This window comes from Erpetoichthys calabaricus, chromosome 3, assembly GCF_900747795.2.
Source record: "Erpetoichthys calabaricus chromosome 3, fErpCal1.3, whole genome shotgun sequence".
NCBI classification, from domain to species: domain Eukaryota; kingdom Metazoa; phylum Chordata; class Cladistia; order Polypteriformes; family Polypteridae; genus Erpetoichthys; species Erpetoichthys calabaricus.
Genome location: NC_041396.2, coordinates 154,135,487 through 154,156,272, shown reverse-complemented (window position 1 = coordinate 154,156,272; position 20,786 = coordinate 154,135,487). Strand labels below are relative to the sequence as shown.

Here is a 20,786-nt window from a genome sequence, read left to right as displayed (position 1 = left end):
GTATGGTGACCAAAGCTGGATATTAGCAAAAAATATCCAAAATATCAATGAAAAAAAATTTCACATTACTCATCTCACATAATCCAAATCTCAAGTCATCCAGCTGTATGCTCACAAAGTCCCAAACACATGTATTTTTACTAACATAATGTTAAGTAAACCACTTCTGGAAAACACTGAGTGAAAATTGAATATGCTTTAAAAACACAAATAAGCATATGTATTGTAGACCTGCCTTCCATCCTTTGCTTTATATCCATAGTGGTGAACCACAACTGGAGTACATCAGGATTGTTCAGCGTCAGTCTGTAAAACTAAACGGGCGAATTGACCTTCTGCCTGTTGAAGCATCTCAGACATGCACAAGTAGGAGGATTGTTCTCTCCCTAAAAATGTTTTCAATTACTTGTCTTTAACTTTTAATCTTTAGTTGTACTCTTCCTCAGTGCACTTTGCAATGTTGAAATCACATGAAGCACAGCCAATGAATGAGCTGTCTACTGGACTGGACTCATGATTGAGGAGTTGGGTCTTCAATTCAAATGCTTGGTTGCATTTGAGTGTATTTCAATTTAGTTCACAAGAGCGTTGTTCAGAAGTGACTATTTAACAATAATTTAGTAAGAAATACGTTCATTTAGGACATTGTGAGCATATGACAATACGACATGACATATGAGGTTAGGAGCATGTGCTGATACAGTGCATTGCCACATAATTGCGACATAATTAACATTAGGTTGTTTCATGGACATTTTGACATCATTTGCTGTTATCCAGTATTGATCACTATAGAAGCCTATACTATCAGAAACTTTGCTACCTCTGTTCTGCATGAAAATATGAGATTGAATTTTTTTTCTCCACAAACACTTTAAACTACTTAGGGTAATTAACATATTAAATATATATATATATAAATATATAATTTTTGAGTCGAGTATTCCATTAAGCATTACGAACAATACTTGGTATGTTATTTCTATTTTATTTTACATATATATTTCAAATGTAATTTTACTGATTACTGTACAGTGAAAATAATTCAATATTCTTGACCCTATTATTGACCCTCTTAATCCACCTCAGTGTTACCGGGGGCTAATGATTATCTGGGAAATATTAGGCAAAAAATGGGAACCAACCCTGGACAGGGCAGCAGTCCATCACAGGGCCTTTTCTAAACACAAAGCTACTTTTAAAATTTTGTAAATTTATAAATGCTATATTGGTTTGCAAAACTGAAAGAAATCTGCTTTTCATATAAATATGGGTTTGCTACAACCATGTCAACCCACATCCTATGACCAAAGGACACAATGCATGATCCAGCACTTGTCTGGATGCTAGCTGCAGAGTCACTTATGCACACACTTAACAATAAGCAGAAACTTGTTAAACAACTGATTTAAATCCACACCTTTTTATCATAAGAGCAAACTGGTGTCCTTGGAGGAACTCCAGAGTGAACATATAAACTCCAAACACAAGACGCCAATCTGCCAGCTCAAGTGGGGCAAGTATTAAAATTGTACACTGCAATATACCATACCTCGCATATTTGAATCCAGGTTATTTAATCCTAAGGGAAATAAAAATACATGCAAGTTATACTATAAGTTATGTGTAGCTACTCCTTATATATATTTCTTGTGATATAATGTAATAATGTACTATATACATTAAATGGACCATTTACTTTAGCAAAGAGTTGCCCTTTTTATGCAATTCACATATGAATTGACTACCTTCTTTTAGTTTTGACATTTAAAATATAAATACACAGTTTTGTAAGTCACTTGATGAGAATATTTTGTATCTAGGAATGTTCATAAGAGGAATGCTTATAATTAAAACAGTAGCTAATGTGGCTACTCTGGTCACATTGTAAATAATGTCAATTTGCAAATCCAGTAGTGTATACAGATGCTGAAGAAAATGACAGCTGTAACCTCTCCATGAAAGAGGACTGCATTAAATTATCTTGTGGCATCTGCCACTCCAATATTTTGAGTTGTATGGTCTTTGAAACAATTTGGAAATTCACCGACAGTAATTTTGCTTATTATTTGGCTGCCATGGCTATAAGTAAAGAGAGACTTTCAAAGACTGATGATTGTTGTGGCACATTTGGCAAGGGTTTCAGTGAAGAAGACTTGTACTTGCTGATGTTTTAAGGAGAACTCAGGATATGAGAATAGTGGTAAAGAAATCAACTTTAAGAAGGAACTATTGTCAAAAGTGCAAACACCTTAACCGTGATATCTTTACATTTATTTTACTGCAAGGAAAAGACACGAGCAGCTCTGGGTGATTTGACAACGTTATCTACAGTAAGAGAGGACCAAGAACAGTCAGCCAAGAACTACACCAAGAGGCTTTGTATAGTCATGTTACAGTGGAGAAATCCCTGATAACACATTAAATTCAATTTTGTTAGTAAATGGGTGTAAAGAACTCAAGCATTGGTTTACTAAACAGTGAAAAAAAACAAGTCATCTGGTTGGACAAATCACCTTTCACCTTGTTCTTAACCAGTAGATGTGTAAATGACTGATGCACACCAAAATAAGTTCTTGTAGTAAAGATTTGTGGTTCTTATACCGATTTTCATGACATGGTTTTTAGATCCACTAGTTCACTTGTAAAAGCCAACCATTGTGAGTTGATTTAATGTGATCACATCTGCCCTGTTCTGAAGTATTTCAGTCCTGATTGTAGTGCAATCTTCCACAATGACAATACCACAATCCAAAGTGATCAAAGGCTGGTTTGCAGAAGTAGAAAGCATGCTATGGCTACCCCAGATCCTAAGCCAAATCAGCATACAGTGGAACCTCAGGTCACGAACGTCTCGGACCACGTACAAATCGGGTTACGACCAAAAAAGTTCGCCAAACTTTTGCATCTGTTCACAGCTACACACTCGGGTGATGAACAAGCCAGTTTCCCTTCCGGTTCATACGCGCCAGTGATTTACGCACATGTTCAGTCTCTCCCTGTACCGTACATTGTTCTCGGTCAGACGTGCATTGCGTAGAGGGACTCTGTGGTTTAGCGGGTCCACAGCTCACGTCAAGAGGCCAGTTTTAAATAAATAATCACCGCACTTGCAGCTTAGCAAGGGGGCGTGGTGGTTGATTGCTACACCAAAGAATACACCGGGCTTGTTTTTAAAGAGACTGCTTCGAGCATTGTTTTAACTTCGTTGTATTTAATGAAGACTTTTTTCTATTGGAGCGAGCGAGCGCATGCTCGCAGGCAGACAGCTAGACAGTGAGCCCAAGCAGGAGTGTTTTGGCTGACACTCGGTGGGGCTGAAGGAAGCGGTCGCTCCAGCTGAGCGATCAAGGAGCTGGAGTGACCAGAAGAAGGACGGCTGGCCGTGTAAGGCCGAGAAGGCAGTTAAAGAATGCACCGGGCTTGTTTTTAAAAAGACTGCTTCCAGCATTGTTTTAACCTTGTTGTATTTAATGAAGACTTTTTTCTATTGGATTTTAACCTCCACTTCACTTCTGTTTTTATGGGATCATTTATTTATTGAAGGAATTTGAAAGCACTGCACTTTATTTAATTTGGACTTTGTTTTTGATTGTTGTTTTGTTGATTTTCATAAAAGCACTTGGCACTTTTTGCATCGTCGACGGTGATGACTTTAAGGGCTCCCGGAAGCAAGATGGGAACATGCAGTGAACCCGTATTGTCACAGACTTTACCTCAAAACTGTAATCTCCACTCCACCCAGTTCCTCCTCACTTCTTTCATGCCAGAACTTGACTCATGCAAGGTTAGTTTTCTTGGTTGTTTATGGTTACTTTTTGTATAAATTAAGGATTTTTCAAATGTTCATTTTTTTCCCTGTGCTTAAAACTCATTAAAAAAAGTGTTTACAGAGAGCGGTTCGTAAGGCAATAGTGTGAACTCTTGCAATGTTAGTTTTCTCTGTTCAAGGTTTTCTCAGTGTTATTCAATGTTTTTACATTTAGTTTACTATTACACTGTGCATTCTATGATATAATTAACTATTTTTGTGCTTAAAAATCTTTAAAAAAATATATTTACATTCAGCTCACATGGTCCGGAACGGATTAATTGTATTTACATACAATCCTATGGGGGAAATTACTTCGGGTCATGACCAAAATTGTTTTACGACCAGAGTTTTGGAACAAATTCCGGTTGTGACCCGAGGTTCCACTGTATATGGAATATTCGACAGCTGTGCCTAAGACAGCACTGTCAACCACATTCATGAATATACTGTACAGTACCAAGCAAGGTCATTTATCATAGAGGAACATTGTCATATCCCTCCAGCTCAGTTCTAGGCATCTGTAAAATCTGTGCCTTGGTGATTAGAAGTTGTTCTGGCACCATTTCTATATATGAATGTAGGTGCTTCTTTTGATATTTACCTGTATATGAACATGAGTCTGCTAAAGACTGATCTGGGTACCGAGCTTGAGCAAAATAACACCTTTTTACTGTTTAAAACACCAGGGTGATTCATGTCACACAATACATTTAATGTAGTAAAACTAAAGGCATTTATTTCATAAAAGGTCTGCCCAGGTACAGTTAAAAGATTGAGCATGAAATGCATGATCAAATTAGTTTTCTAAATATAAACTAGGAGGCTTTGCCCCCTGCTCAAAATGAGTTCAACAAGAACAAAGGGACATAGTTGGAAACTTAAGTTTAAATTTTGCATAAACATTAGTATGTTTTTCTTCACACAGAGAACCATAAACACAGGGAATAAGTTACCAAGTAGTGTGTCAGACAGTAGGACAAAATTCAATTTTGTTTTTTTAAGGAATTAATTTGATAGGATTGTCGGACATTGTTGTGCAAAATGGCTTGTTAAAATTTATCCAATGGTTAAAATGATTTCAAATGAGCCCTTTTAGCCTTACAACTTTCTGCTCTGTTCTCTGACCACGATTCTGGCTACACATCCTGAGCTTTCATGTTTAGTTATTGCATTTCCAGTTATGACCCCTGCAAGAATTCTAACTTCACTATACTATCTCCTGACTCCACTTTCTCTCAATATTGCTGTCGCCTTGTGTAAACAGTACACAGTCTGCTGCCAGGCTGCACAGTGTTGCCCAATAATATGTACAGTGCATTATGTTAACATTTAATAATCTAAAGAGAGACATCTTGATGATGGTGTGGTTAATACTGCTTTCATGGTTCCAGGGATCAGAGTTCAATTCTTCTCTGACTACTAAGTGATGTTTACAGACTCCGTAGACTTTCCTGTATCTGAAAATACATACATATTGGCATTCCTAAATGAGAACTGAATTAGGGAATGTAGTGGCGGGTGCACCTATGGCTGGTCTGCTCTGTATTGGACCAGTTTTCCATTCAGTGTTTGTCCCTCCCTTATGTCCAGTGCTGAGGGACAGACATTGGCTATGCAAAACTCTGATAGAAAAAATACATTCTTGAAGTATTTTCTTGAAAGAAATCCTAATTTGGTGCAGTTATCATTCTGCCAAGGACCAAACTGCTGGTTTATCCTACCAAGATTCTAAACTTGTATGTTTCTGGTCATTACAATACCAAAACATCTGATGGATTATTGTTATATTTTATTAGTTAATAAGGATTGGATTTTCACTTTAGAAAACACTGAACAATATGCCAGGATAAGTAAATAACACTGGTCTGCACCAAAATCTTTCCATAAAAAAAAAATGGTGTTCTTTAGCTGTGCTGAATCAATTTCTGCTACTGGAAATTCTCTACCACAAACCATTTCCCTAAGATATTGGATTCAGTGAAAAAGAATGGTTGTTTTTTAAAAACAATTTCTTTTTGTTAATATGGCAAAAGTATCTTTCATTCTCAGAATATTATTTGAAATTTATTTTAAGCTGAAAATGGGCAGTTCTTAACATTAGGTGAGATGGAAACAACCGGAAATCGTGTTATTTGCTACACATTTTTTTTTCTCTTTTTATTCCTTCAAAATAGTTAGAAATTTATATTTAGAAGATTAGAAAGATGAAATTTTATTGTCCATAACACAGAATTTGTTGTATTAAATGGTTTTCACAGAATTGTGCATGGGCATGTTGATTCATCCACTGTATTGACCAGGTAACAGGTAAGGAAATTGTAAAATTATTAATGCCATTGTTGTCAAAGCAAAGCAAAAATAAAAGAAGGTATCATTGGTGGGACCTCAAATCTGGGAGCTTCAAATCCAAGCTGTGCAAAGATGAAAAAAAGGCTAGGAAGGTATTTGAAAGTGTAGGCCACAATTTTCTTGGGAATGCAAAGGCACAAAACTACAAAGTACTAGTTGAGGAGCTTCTCTCTTCCTACTGAGCACTTGTCTTTGTAGCATTTGGATTATTTTTCCTGAGAACATGGGAGTGCTCTCTGGGGACAGGTTCCATTAGGACATTGCTTAAAAATGGAGAGATATTATAGTAGAAAGAGGAGTGAATCTATGTTAGCAGACATTTGTTGGCCATTCCACCCGTGAAATACCTTCAGAGAATTATAAGAGGAAAAAAAAACTACCATGTGACTACTTCGTCTAAGTAATAATTATATTTACAACAAATATATATGTCAATTTGCAATTTATTTACAACAAATATATATGTCAATTTGCAATTTGTTTCAAGTCTGAATAATTCATTTTAAAAATATAGTATTTTTTTCTCTAAAAAAAAGTGAGTTTTCATTTGAAACTTTCATCTTTCAAAAATTGGATTTTTTTTTTCCACACCAGTGTAACTAAACCTGTAAGAATGAGAAAAAAACAAGATACAGAAGACTTCAATGGTGCGAATGAATAATGATTAACATGTATAAACTTACTACAAAAGAAAACATAGCACATCAGTTGCATGAGCAAGGCCACCAAGTATGGTCAAATCAAAATAAAAAAAAAAATTAAAAAAAACAGAAAAATAAAATTAGCTGAAATAATTTTAGTTTTATGCTATTTTTTCTGCAGTTATATTTTCCATCCCACATGGGAAACAAATAAACATTTTGCTAATGTTTTAGACTATTTAATGTGTAAAACAAAACTCTTCTATGTAATTCTTTATTTGCTCTTAAAATCTTAAGCAAAACGCTATAAGATTTATTTTAAGTAACCCAATGTCAAAATAGGAATGTATGTATTATACAAATCAATTTAAAAAACAACTATTTTATTTTTTCAAGCAAGGTTGAATACTAGATGTTAGACAAATCTTTCAAATAATGTTCCTAGTGTATTCTCCTGCCAGTAAACAGATTCAGCAGATTTTCGTGGCAGATTTTTATGGCTGTTTTCCTGGATATTCAACAAGATTCATACAAATAAACCAACTTGTTCCTTTTATTTGATCAGGTTACAATAAAAGTATTACTTATACAAGCAAAAATACAACCAACATACAATATCACAATGTCAAACTAGTTAAAGCCATTCAAGCTGCTGCTGCATTACAAACACATGCATTTACATCAAGTTAGGACAGTTAAGTGGATTAGTGTCAGTCAGCGGATGTTTCTGTTTTGGGTTGATGAATCTGCCATTAGTTCAACGTGCAGGCCAGCAAGTTACATCCCATCATTAGAGTTTGATCTCTCTGTTAAATCTCCATTAAAAGGTCCTCTCAGTTTATAGCCTAACATTCCAAAAGGAGCTGACTATATGAACTGACTCTTTGATTTGCAGTCTCAATGCCTAAAATAAGGCAAATATTTTAAGACAGTGGTGTAGTCTTGCTTGTGATTACTATTTTATGTTTATTATTATTTTACATCTGCGGTGGGCTGGCGCCCTGCCCGGGGTCTGTTTCCTGCCTTGTGCCCTGTGTTGGCTGGGATTGGCTCCAGCAGACCCCCGTGACCCTGTAGTTAGGATATAGCGGGTTGGATAATGGATTGATGGATGGATCATTTTTTCACACATTGAAATTACAGATATTCACAGGAATTACACCAGGTAGATACTGCAGTATATCAAAGCCAGTGTGATATGCATTGTGTTTTAGCCAGGGTTCCCCTCTGGCTGGAGTTCAAATGTCTCTTTTATGTCTGTAGTTTTCATTTTTTACATTAGCATTGTTGTTCATTTAGTTTCTTTATGTCAATGCATCTTCTTTTATTTACCATGTGTTTTTTGTGTGGACCGCCCAAGAGACGGGACCACCTGTCCATCACTGCAAGGGACTGCCTTCAGCCCTAAAAAGGCAGAACAAAACCCATAGGCCCTTGTGGTTCACTGAATGCGCCAGCATTGATGAGTTTTTGCTGGATCTGTGGATTTTTTGACACCTTTGTTCAATTTTTCCATCATTCTTTGTGTAGTATTGCTAGCTAAGGCAGTTTCTTTTGCCTTATTGTGCTCTTCAGAACTCCACTGTTGTCATTTTTTCATGAAAATAAATCTTTTTTACTAAAAAGTTGTTTGTTTGACGTTTTTGTCCCCTGTAGTGGGGATGTTTGAGATATTTTGGAATACTGTGCCAAGGAACTTCCTAGTTTATACTGATATGCAGCATTTAAACAATAAATAAATAATAAAATAGTTAATACATCTGTTAATAACAAATGGAAAAATCTGGGAATTTTCATAGAAATTGTAATGTTTCCTTCCCTGAAAACAAATGATTGATGTGTATGAGTATATGAGTTTCATTTTAAATGCAAATACATTTTTCATTTAAGAGAATGTTGTGAATATATTCAAAGGATTATTAATTAACAGATAAATGAAAAAAAACAGATTGATTAAATAGCTGGATAGTTAACTTTCAAAGGAATCTTTCTGTATCATGTCATTATTTGTAAAAGTATAAACATACAAGTCAAATCCTGGTTCTTTACATGTTATAGCATATGTGAAGCTATGACTATTAGAAATTGTGCTGAGTAATATAATTTCATTATTGTGTCTGACAATGAAAGGGCTTCCTTTCAGTCAATAATTAGAACTCAATTATTGCTGTTAATAGAACACCCATTTTTGCTTAATTTTAGTACGCTTACTTGTTTTGAGATAGAATCCTTCTTTGCCTGATTTACCCTTAAATATATGCATTTAGCCCTTTATAATCTGTTTTTTCCATTTAACAAAATAAATCAAAATGACCAAGGGTAACAAAAGTTTATTTTTCCGCATTGGCATCTCTCTGTGTTCATCACAAAGTTACCTGCTTCAATGAAGCATTTGTAAAAGACCTATGCCTGGAAAACTGAAGAACTTATCAGAAAACGAAACGTACCAAATATTAGAAATGACTGATATTACAGAATTAGTGTTGTGCAAACCACACAGTGTTTGCCTTTCTGTGCATTTGGGAAAATGCACTGAAATGTTTGAGAACTTCACCGAACTCCACAAAATGATTGAAGTCAATGGGGAAGGAGAACCTGAACTATTTTTGAGTAGATTATAATGTTACACTGGTGTTTTAAGTGTCCCTAAAGGCTAGGGGAAAATCTGCAAACTATGATGGACCTATTATGGTGGCCATATATGTGATCTGGGCTGTGAGGAGGCAGAACTAAAAACTGCACCACTGTGACTCAAGTAACAAATAACACAGAGGGAACAAATACCACAAACAAAATTCAACAAATGGTCACAAACTAGCAATAAGTAAATAAAATGTAGTTCATTGCTCTCATAGAGTTCCACTCTTGGTGTACACATTGGCCATGCCACAAAGTGGTGGTGTAGGAGTGGCTTGTTCCATTGTTTGACTCAGCTCATTGGTGCAGCTAGAACATTTGTCTTGTTTCCGATTTACCTGTACAGATACATTTTATCAAGAATAAAGAAACACCTTGTAAATAATAATACATTTTCTGTTTTTATTATTTCATAGCGTGTCCTGTGTTTTCTTAACAGGAGAGGGGGTTGGGAGGGCTCCTTTTGGGTTTGTTTTGAGATTGAAGCATGGCACATACCTAATTTGGTGCCAGTTCTCCTAATGTTGTTATTAGGGTCAGCTAATGTAACCCTTAAATAAAAATATTGCAAGGTTTTTGTTTATTTTATTTTATATTTTTTAATGAATCTGGGATGGAAATCTATCAGCATTTCTCAATCTTTTGGCACTTCAGGACTTTACTTTTTTAAGTTCAATGACAACTCACATATAATAATTGAGGAGTGGGTATGGGATTGGTATGGGTGACCCAGTGACAGCCATGTCAGCAACAATCCTAAGCAGGCCTAAAAGTTCTGTGCTTGGTTGCTATAGCTTTGTGATGTCATGCTGGCCTTGCAAAATATCATGGGGTGGTTGGAAAAAAACGTTCACCTAAATAAACTGCACAGCAAAACTCCAGGAAAATATTCTGTGAATATGGTCAGTAAGCAAATACTTTTGCTGCAAAAAAACACCTTGGAAAAATTTGACGATCAACACTTTCAGGAATGAGAGCATCAGCACACTATAGAATTAAAGAACATATTTCATTGATGGCAAAGTTTGGCTACTGATTTAGAATTTTATTCTAACATTGTACATTTATGATAAATCCAATATGAATGCTTGGGCTTGATTACAGTTATGTTTAATTAGTTAATAAGGCTTGAATTTCCAAATTAAAAGTACTGAAAATTGTTTAATAACTAGGGGGCTCCGCCCCCTGCTTGCTTTGCTCGCCCACCCCCGGGTTTGGTTTACCGGATATGCAATTTAAAGAGATTGTTATTTTCATGGGATTTGTTACATATGCATTATTTTCAATTTTACTTTAAAACTTTAGTAAAAACAATATTTGTCCTTTATTTCTGGCCCCAGGTGTGGTTACATCTCTTTCTCACAGGACATATAACGCTGCTCGTCATATATATATATATATATATATATATATCTATATATATATATATATATATATATATATATATACAGTGGTGTGAAAAACTATTTGCCCCCTTCCTGATTTCTTATTCTTTTGCATGTTTGTCACACAAAATGTTTCTGATCATCAAACACATTTAACCATTAGTCAAATATAACACAAGTAAACACAAAATGCAGTTTTTAAATGATGGTTTTTATTATTTAGGGAGAAAAAAAATCCAAACCTACATGGCCCTGTGTGAAAAAGTAATTGCCCCCTTGTTAAAAAATAACCTAACTGTGGTGTATCACACCTGAGTTCAATTTCCGTAGCCACCCCCAGGCCTGATTACTGCCACACCTGTTTCAATCAAGAAATCACTTAAATAGGAGCTGCCTGACACAGAGAAGTAGACCAAAAGCACCTCAAAAGCTAGACATCATGCCAAGATCCAAAGAAATTCAGGAACAAATGAGAACAGAAGTAATTGAGATCTATCAGTCTGGTAAAGGTTATAAAGCCATTTCTAAAGCTTTGGGACTCCAGCGAACCACAGTGAGAGCCATTATCCACAAATGGCAAAAACATGGAACAGTGGTGAACCTTCCCAGGAGTGGCCGGCCGACCAAAATTACCCCAAGAGCGCAGAGACGACTCATCCGAGAGGTCACAAAAGACCCCAGGACAACGTCTAAAGAACTGCAGGCCTCACTTGCCTCAATTAAGGTTAGTGTTCACGACTCCACCATAAGAAAGAGACTGGGCAAAAACGGCCTGCATGGCAGATTTCCAAGACGCAAACCACTGTTAAGCAAAAAGAACATTAGGGCTCGTCTCAATTTTGCTAAGAAACATCTCAATGATTGCCAAGACTTTTGGGAAAATACCTTGTGGACTGATGAGACAAAAGTTGAACTTTTTAGAAGGCAAATGTCCCGTTACATCTGGCGTAAAAGGAACACAGCATTTCAGAAAAAGAACATCATACCAACAGTAAAATATGGTGGTGGTAGTGTGATGGTCTGGGGTTGTTTTGCTGCTTCAGGACCTGGAAGGCTTGCTGTGATAGATGGAACCATGAATTCTACTGTCTACCAAAAAATCCTGAAGGAGAATGTCTGTTCGTCAACTCAAGCTGAAGCGATCTTGGGTGCTGCAACAGGACAATGACCCAAAACACACCAGCAAATCCACCTCTGAATGGCTGAAGAAAAACAAAATGAAGACTTTGGAGTGGCCTAGTCAAAGTCCTGACCTGAATCCAATTGAGATGCTATGGCATGACCTTAAAAAGGCGGTTCATGCTAGAAAACCCTCAAATAAAGCTGAATTACAACAATTTTGCAAAGATGAGTGGGCCAAAATTCCTCCAGAGCGCTGTAATAGACTCATTGCAAGTTATCGCAAACGCTTGATTGCAGTTATTGCTGCTAAGGGTGGCCCAACCAGTTATTAGGTTCAGGGGGCAATTACTTTTTCACACAGGGCCATGTAGGTTTGGATTTTTTTTTCTCCCTAAATAATAAAAACCACCATTTACAAACTGCATTTTGTGTTTACTTGTGTTATATTTGACTAATGGTTAAATGTGTTTGATGATCAGAAACATTTTGTGTGACAAACATGCAAAAGAATAAGAAATCAGGATGGGGGCAAATAGTTTTTCACACCACTGTGTATATATATATATATATATATATATATATATATATACTAGCAAAATACCCGCGCTTCGCAGCGGAGAAGTAATGTGTTAAAGAGGTTATGAAAAAAAAAGGAAACATTTTAAAAATAACGTAACATGATTGTCAATGTAATTGTGTTGTCATTGTTATGAGTGTTGCTGTCTTTTATATATATAATATGCACACACACACACATAAAGAAATATATACATAAACATATATATATACATATCTACATATACACATATCTACATATACATACGTATATACACATCCACATAAACATATATATATACATATACAAATTTACATATCTACATATATATATATATATATATATAGACATAGATATATACATACATACATTCACATATATATATATATATATATATATACTGTATATATACATATCTACTTATTGGCTCCTGTATTTAGGATATGGCAGGTTGGATAATGGATGGATGGACATTTGTATGCATAGCCCTATTTGCCCATTTTCGTTTTTTTTCTTTCTTCAGTAATATTTCAGTAAACCCGGAGCTTGTCAGTTCAAATCCTGGTACTGACACCACTGTGTGACCCTGAGGAAGTCACTTCATCTGCCTGTGCTGCAAAAAACAAAAGTAATGTAACAAATTGTACTTCAGATGTTGTAAGTTGGTGGAATAAAGGCATAAATCAAATAGATAAATATGTATTATACACATAGGAACTATTCATTTATTTTCAGTTAAGTCATCTGCAGCAAACTTTTATAAATGAGGGTTTCTCCTTTTTAGATAGTGCAAACTGTTTCTTCTTCATTGACGTTTTCTCTTGGAGAGCTTTTTTCATTTCATTGAAAATGAAAGCAGCAGCTGCCAAAATATGTAGCTTTCTTATTAATTTTTCAACATTGTGTAAAATAAATGTATAAAGTAACATAAAAGGTTTAAATACTGGTTATTCTTTTACACTAAAATATTACTACACAGATACAAAAAAAGTAAAATGGATATGTTCTTTTTCTTTAAGGAGATTAAATATTACTGAAGAAAGAAAAAAAAAATTAAACAGCCAAATGGGGCTATGCATATGAACTTAAAAGGTTTAAATAAAACAGAAATATATATTTTATTTTTACTTGGTTAACTTGTGGAGGGTGTATCCTGTAGCAAAGCCCTAACTGTTTTCGTGAAAGCCCGTTTCAGTCAATAAGTCTTATGTGTGTGTTTATGTATGTGTGTATATATATGTAGATATGTGTATATGTAGATATGTATATATATGTATATGTATATAAATGTTTATGTGTGTGTGTATATTATATATATAATATATATATAAATATATAAAAGACAGCAACACTTATAACAATGACAACACAATTACATTGACAATCATGTTACGTTATTTTTAAAATGTTTCCTTTTTTTTCATAACCTCTTTAACACACTACTTCTCTGCTGCGAAGCGCGGGTATTTTGCTAGTATATATATATATATATATATATATATATATATATATATATATATATACATACATATACACACATACATGCAGTTTCAATAACATAGAAATCAATATAAATATTAACATCATTATCATATGAGAATATGAAGTAATATATAAGAAGCACATTTCATATAAATTATTAAACAGTAAAATCTTCTTCTGTAATTTGCTACCGTGGCAATTTGTGTGTCTGTCCATGATTTTAAATCACCTGTAGCTCGCAAACCGTTTCACCTATTGACTTGAAATCTGGTACACATATAGTACGTCACGTCTACTATCCGCTTTATGGGTGATGATTGTATTACTCTTTTTATGTTTATTTTATTTTATTGTAGAATCAACTCCTATCTGCGCGCACCAGGGCGGCCGTGGGCGGATGCGTATGGTGTATTCACTCCATGTTATCGTGCATTGCGCTGTCACTGGTATTTTGATAAAAGAATTTGAACAACATATAAGAAGCGTATAAATTATTAAACAGTAAAACATTAACATTTAAGAAGTAAAGTTAGATTAAGTACTACTGCAGTGCCCTCGGGTATACCTCATTTTTTGTTTGTCCATTACATGCTTAAATGTATACATTTTTTGGTGTACCTACCCGAGAACACGCGACATATAACCGAGCGTGGGAGAAGCATGGATTTTAAACACGCGTTGAGTTCATCTGCTGGTCTCCCTCGTGGAATAACTGGTAATGTTTGAATAAAATCTACAGCGAGTAAAACGACATTACCTCCTATTTTTTTTTTTACGATCTCTGAGATGTTGCTTTTTTCGGTTCAAGGCTTCATAAGCTCTTTTATGTTGTATGGTGTACTTATCCCAAACCATCATCTTTGAATGTTGCAAGACTTTCGCCTTGTATGTAGATCGGGGTAATTACATTCATTGCATTCCTAGTCTGAATCACAATCTGATTGTATGGGTGGTTACCTGGCACTGTAGGGTTGCCACCCGTCCTTTAAAATACGGAATCGTGCCGCATTTGAGAATGAAATTGCGCGTCCCGTTTTGAATCAATACTGGACGGGATTTCTCCCGTATTTTTTTTATCATTTTTTTTAAAGCAGCGTCTCATGCAAATCATCCCACACGCATTTTATGAAGATGCCTCGTTTCCTACTTTTGATTGGGTAATACTTGATGTCATCGTTAGTTTGATTGGTCTTTTTAACTGTCCAGTGAGGAGGGCGTGTCTTTTAAGTAGAGTCTGGAAAGTGTTGGCACTGAGCGCCAGAGTTGAAGCCCCTAATGTTGCGGTCAGCAAGTCGGCTAACATCCGCCATGTGCCGTCTTTCAGTTGCGAGAAGCAGAGCATAGAATGGTTAAAACTGTTGCCCCTAACGTTGCGCCACGGCGTGTGGTTCGTTTATACCTCGTGTCTTCTCATTAAACTTTTATCTCGCGAATATGTTATTGCAATCCGCAGCGGGAGCGTTTCTATAAACTTAATTTAAACTTACGTTTTACACCGTGCTTTGTTTCCCTTATGAACATGCTTGAATGCTTCACTCGCTCCCTTCTCAATTGTTTAATTAATTTTTTGCTCTTCGCTGTTTGCGGCTCTTCCGTCATTTCCCCCTACTTCGTTCTTTTATCTCGCGAATATGTTATTGCAATCCTTAACGGGAGTGTTTCATTAAACTGATTGAAAATAGTTTTGCATTTACCTTTTTAGTAAAAGGCGAGCTTTTAAGCCTGAGAAATCACCCCGTAAATGCACACGTTTAATTGCATATGTGTTAATATGTATGGTTACACAGTATTAAAAGACAGTGAACAACGTCAGTTACCTTTGTTCCCGCGTTTGATAAAAGGTGAGCTTTTAAGCCTGAGAAATCACCCCGTAAATGCACACGTTTAATTGCACATGTGTTAATATGTATGCTTACACAGTATTAAAAGACAGTCAAAAATTAACGTCATTTACCTTCGTTCCCGCGTTTGACTCGTGCTGTAAATCTCTTCCTTGTTTTTAGTTCACGTGATTACGTAGGAGGCGTGATGACGCGATACGTGACTCCGCCTCCTCCATTACAGTGTATGGACAAAAAATATGTTCCAGTTATGACCATTACGCGTAGAATTTCGAAATGAAACCTGCCTAACTTTTGTAAGTAAGCTGTAAGGAATGAGCCTGCCAAATTTCAGCCTTCCACCTACACGGGAAGTTGGAGAATTAGTGATGAGTGAGTCAGTCAGTCAGTGAGTGAGTCAGTGAGGGCTTTGCCTTTTATTAGTATAGATATATATATATATATATATATGTGAACGGGGTGCGGCTGAATGCATGCTAAGGAGATGCCGTCGGATCATCTGCTGCTTTCTGCTGCTGGCGAGCTGCCTGTTCTGCTTGTCTCGCTGCCTGATCATTTCAAACCCTGTACAGCAGCTGTCTTTTTGCCACTTCGTGTCTCCGCCGCTCACGCTGTGTGAATTGGGGGGGCATGGGGGTTAGGGTGGCCGTACGTACGCTAAGGAGAAGCGGTCGGATCATCTGCTGCCTTTCTCCTGCTGGTGAACTGCGTGTTTTACTTGTCGCTTGTCGTTGTTTTAAGAGCTGGGTGCACATGAAACATGTCTGCCAGAAGCAATCCAACAACTGCTAGGTTAGATGTCCGCGGACTTGTTTTAAATGATGTCTCACTGCCGTGTCTCGCGTGACGTTGTAAAAACAATACTTGTCCTTTATTTCTGGCCTCAGGCATGGTTAAATCTCTTTCTCACAGGATGTATAATGCTGCTCGTGTTGTGAAGGGGGGCAGCTGAATACATGCTAAGGAGATGCTGTCGGACCATCTGCTGTCTTTCTGCTGCTGCTGCTGTCGTGCTGCCTGTCGATCATTTTAAAGCCTGTACAGCAGCTGTCCTTTTGCCACTTCGTATCTCTCCCGCTCACGTTGTGGTGTTGGGGGGGGATTAGGGTGGCTGAATGCACTCTAAGGAGAAGCGGTCAGAATCATCTGTTGGCTTGTTGCTGCTTGCTAGCTGCCTTTTCTGCTTGTCGCGCTGCCCGATAATTTCGAAGCCTGTACAGCAGCTGTCCTTTTGCCACTTCGCGTCTCTGCCACTAGCATTGTGAAGGGTGACGGGGGTTGGGGGGGTTAGGGTGGCTGAACGCATGCTAAGGAGAAGCGGTCGGATCATCTGCTGGCTTTTTGCTGCTGGCGAGCTGCGTGTTTTACTTGTCATTTGTCGCTGTTTTAAGAGCTGGGAGCAAGTTAATGTGTATCTCGCCGGACTTCAGATTGTCTTCCAAGAAAATCACGTCTCGTCTCCCTAGTTTCCCTCCCAAAGATTTTTTTTAATAATAGAGAGATTAATCATATAATAATGAGGACAATAGCTAGACATAGAAGACTTCAATAATAGGAATAAATGTATAACATTACTTTGCATTTAATGACGTTATACTGAATAAATGGCCTAGCTCCCTCTTACCTCTGCGAACTTTTACAATTATATATTCCATCTAGGTCACTCAGGTCTACTCATAAGTTGCTTCTGGTGGTCCCTAAATCAAGACTAAAGTGTAGGGGAGACTGTGACTTTGTAGTTGTAGCCTCCAGACACGGGAATGGGCGTTATTCTGGCCCCTACTTTGCCTAGTTTTAAATCACTTCTTAGGGCAAAATATTATTCTTTGGCTTTTAAAATTAGAATCCCTGAAGCCACGAAAAAAGTTGTAATGCCGGGCCACCTTAAATTCCTTCACACCTGTCCATCAGTGTCTTTGTTTTGCAAATGTGTCAAACAGCAGAAGCAGCAAGCAGTCTGCTATCCAATCCCCCACTGACACAGCTGAAGTGAGACACAAAATTCTTAGAGCTCAAGTCTGTTTATTGTGGTGTGAAGTGCCTGGTAAAAAATATAACATTATTTGGAATACATACATTCCATGTGTGTTCCATTTCTACAGTAATCTGGATAAATGTAAGCCTGAGTTAGAGGTAAGACCGGCTGCCTCTAAATCAACAGGCAAATCATGTTTTCTTGGTATCTTGTTGTCACTTGAATTTTTTGTTATTCAGTTTTATTTTTGAGTAAAACCACACTTGCATTACTACCTTTTGTGAACGTATTTATTTATGTTTGAACTTCAGTCTTCACACATTATACACTTCACATCAGCATTTTGTCATTATTATATCTGTTTTAGTTATGTGTTCAACATTTCTTGCTTCACATTTCCTGTCATCCAACATTTACCCAGATTGTTGTATGCACAGAACACACATTGAATGTATGTATTCCAAATAACAATATTTTATTTACCCTATACAATTACAGGCATCTGACACCCAAATAAACAGACTTGAACTGGGACAACTTCAGCTGCATTGGTGGGGAATGGGATAGCAGGCTGCTTGCTGCTTGTGCTGATTGACACATTTGCAAAGCAAACAATGCCAATGGAGAGGTGCAAAGTAATTTAAGGTGGCCCGGCATTACAACCTTTTTCGTGGCTTCAAGGATTCTAGTGTTAACCCCTTCACCGCCCTCTGCCGGATATATCCGGCACCGCTGTTTTAATGCTAACGCCATACTGCCGGAATTATCCGGCACATTTGCCTGTGGTTATATGAATGCCTGGCAAGTAGTATAACTGACGGTTTGGCGTGGGTATTATTACTACGTTGTATTTCGACAAGTCTGTGGTTGTTTTGGCCGGTCATGTGACGTGATTCGCATGTAACAGCTGTGAATATGGCGAAACGTAAACTGACTTCAAGTGAGGCTTTGCAGGCGATTTTGGACAGTTCTGATCATGATTGTAGCAGTTCTGAAGAAGATTTTAGTGACAGTGATGAGCAGCAACGTGCGCTGCATGATATTGTGAATGAAGACGCATCGGATGACGGCGCTGAGTGGGTGTATCCCCAGCATCTCAGCTGGGCTGCTGCCCGTGGTGAACTACCTTTTCTGCATTCGTTTTAGGGAACGTGTGGCTTTATTGTTGATGTAAACAATTACACTGCTGAGCAGTTTTATGAGCTGTTTGTGTCACCTGATTTGATTAGACATTTTGTTCATCAGACAAATCTGTATGCAGCACAGTTTATTGAGAAAAATCCCAATTTACCTCCACATTCCCGTGTTCGTGCTTGGTTTGACACTGATGAAAACGAAATGAAAAAATTCATTGGGATTTTGATGTTGATGGGAATAATCAGAAAACCAGATATTGAGATGTACTGGTCTACAGATCCTATGTATGCAACACCTATTTTTGCAGCTGTCATGACACGTAACCGATTCTCTTTGCTGCTGAAATTCTTTCATTTGAATGACAACAGAAACGAGCCAGATAAGAAAGATCCAAACCGCGACCACTTGTTCAAGCTACGTCCTTTGATTGATCATTTATTTGAAGCATTTCAGTTGCCTTACATGCCAGGACCGTCAGTTGCAGTTGATGAAAGTTTATTGTCGTGGAAGGGCCGCTTACAGTTTCGACAGTATCTACCATTGAAAAGGGCACGGTTTGGTATCAAGATGTTTTGCTTAGCTGAGAATTCAGGTTACATTTATAGATTTCGTGTATACACTGGCAACTTGCACAACGTTTAGTGGTCAATACTGCTTGAATAAATGTAAAAAATGTAAAAAAAATGTAAAAAAGTAAAAAAACAAAAATTGTTCAGATTTTGCCTGGCTTGGGGAATATTTAGGGAGTTGGCGGTTAAAGGGTTAATTCATTATAATTATAGAGCGGTGTCTATTTTATTGCCTTTTGTTTATTGTATTTTGTACTGTATTATTCTTGGTTGTACAGCACTTTGATCAGCTATTGCTGTTTTTGCTATATAAATAAATTTGATATATTGATACTGATGTGTAATTGACAGTAAGGATTAGAAACTTATTTAGAATTTGGATGGAACCATTGTGGCCCTCCAGGATATGAGTTTGACAACCCTGAATTTTGTTATTGTGTTCATAAGAATTACTTATGAATGTTTTGAAATATCACATATGATATACTGTTCTTCTTGCCTCATCCATATCCTGATGTCCAGTTATGCAAAATGTTGAGTTTTTGGGGTTCCCCCTATTTTAGGCCCTCTAGAGCCAAAAACCCTCATTTTTAGTCCATTTATGGACCTTATAAAATTATAACCTTATGATAATGAGTAAACCAATAGGTGTCTTCAGTAAAAATTATCTTAAGGACTTAAAGTTGTGCATGCCACATCCATGATCCAAGCAGTTCACCCCCTAATGTAATATGAGGGATCAAAGTTACTTGTTTTCATAAAACTTAGAAAAACTGGGGGTCGCTAATGGAGTGTTCTTTTATGCTACTTTGAGGTTGTCAATCACGAATCTATACTAATAAAAGGCAAAGCCCTCACTGACTCACTGACTGACTGACTCACTCATCACTAATTCTCCAACATCCCGTGTAGGTAGAAGTCTGAAATTTGGCAGGCTCATTCCTTACAGCTTACTTACAAAAGTTAGGCAGGTTTTATTTTGAAATTCTACGCGTAATGGTCATAACTGGAACCTGTTTGACTGACTCACTCATCACTAATTCTCCAACTTCCCGTGTAGGTAGAAGGCTGAAATTTGGCAGGCTCATTCCTTACAGCTTACTTACAAAAGTTAGGCAGGTTTCATTTCGAAATTCTACGCGTAATGGTCATAACTGGAACCTGTTTTTTGTCCATATACTCTAATGGAGGAGGCGGAGTCACGTATCGCGTAATCACGTATTACACCTCCTACGTAATCACGTGAACTGAAAACGAGGAAGAGATTTACAGCACAAG

At 36.9% G+C, this 20,786-nt stretch overlaps 2 protein-coding genes across 3 annotated transcripts in view; both read right to left on the bottom strand.

Annotated features, from left to right (window-relative positions):
* tiam2a (TIAM Rac1 associated GEF 2a) overlaps window positions 1-20,786 on the bottom strand; it is a 324,201-nt gene that overhangs the window by 287,138 nt on the left and 16,277 nt on the right. The gene's annotated exons all lie outside the window — the stretch shown is intronic.
* The window catches only part of scaf8 (SR-related CTD-associated factor 8), a 314,948-nt gene continuing 301,504 nt past the window's right edge, over window positions 7,343-20,786 (bottom strand). The window contains exon 23 of the transcript XR_007934521.1: window positions 7,343-7,608. The gene's annotated coding sequence lies outside the window, so the exon portion shown is untranslated. The remainder of the gene's footprint in view (window positions 7,609-20,786) is intronic.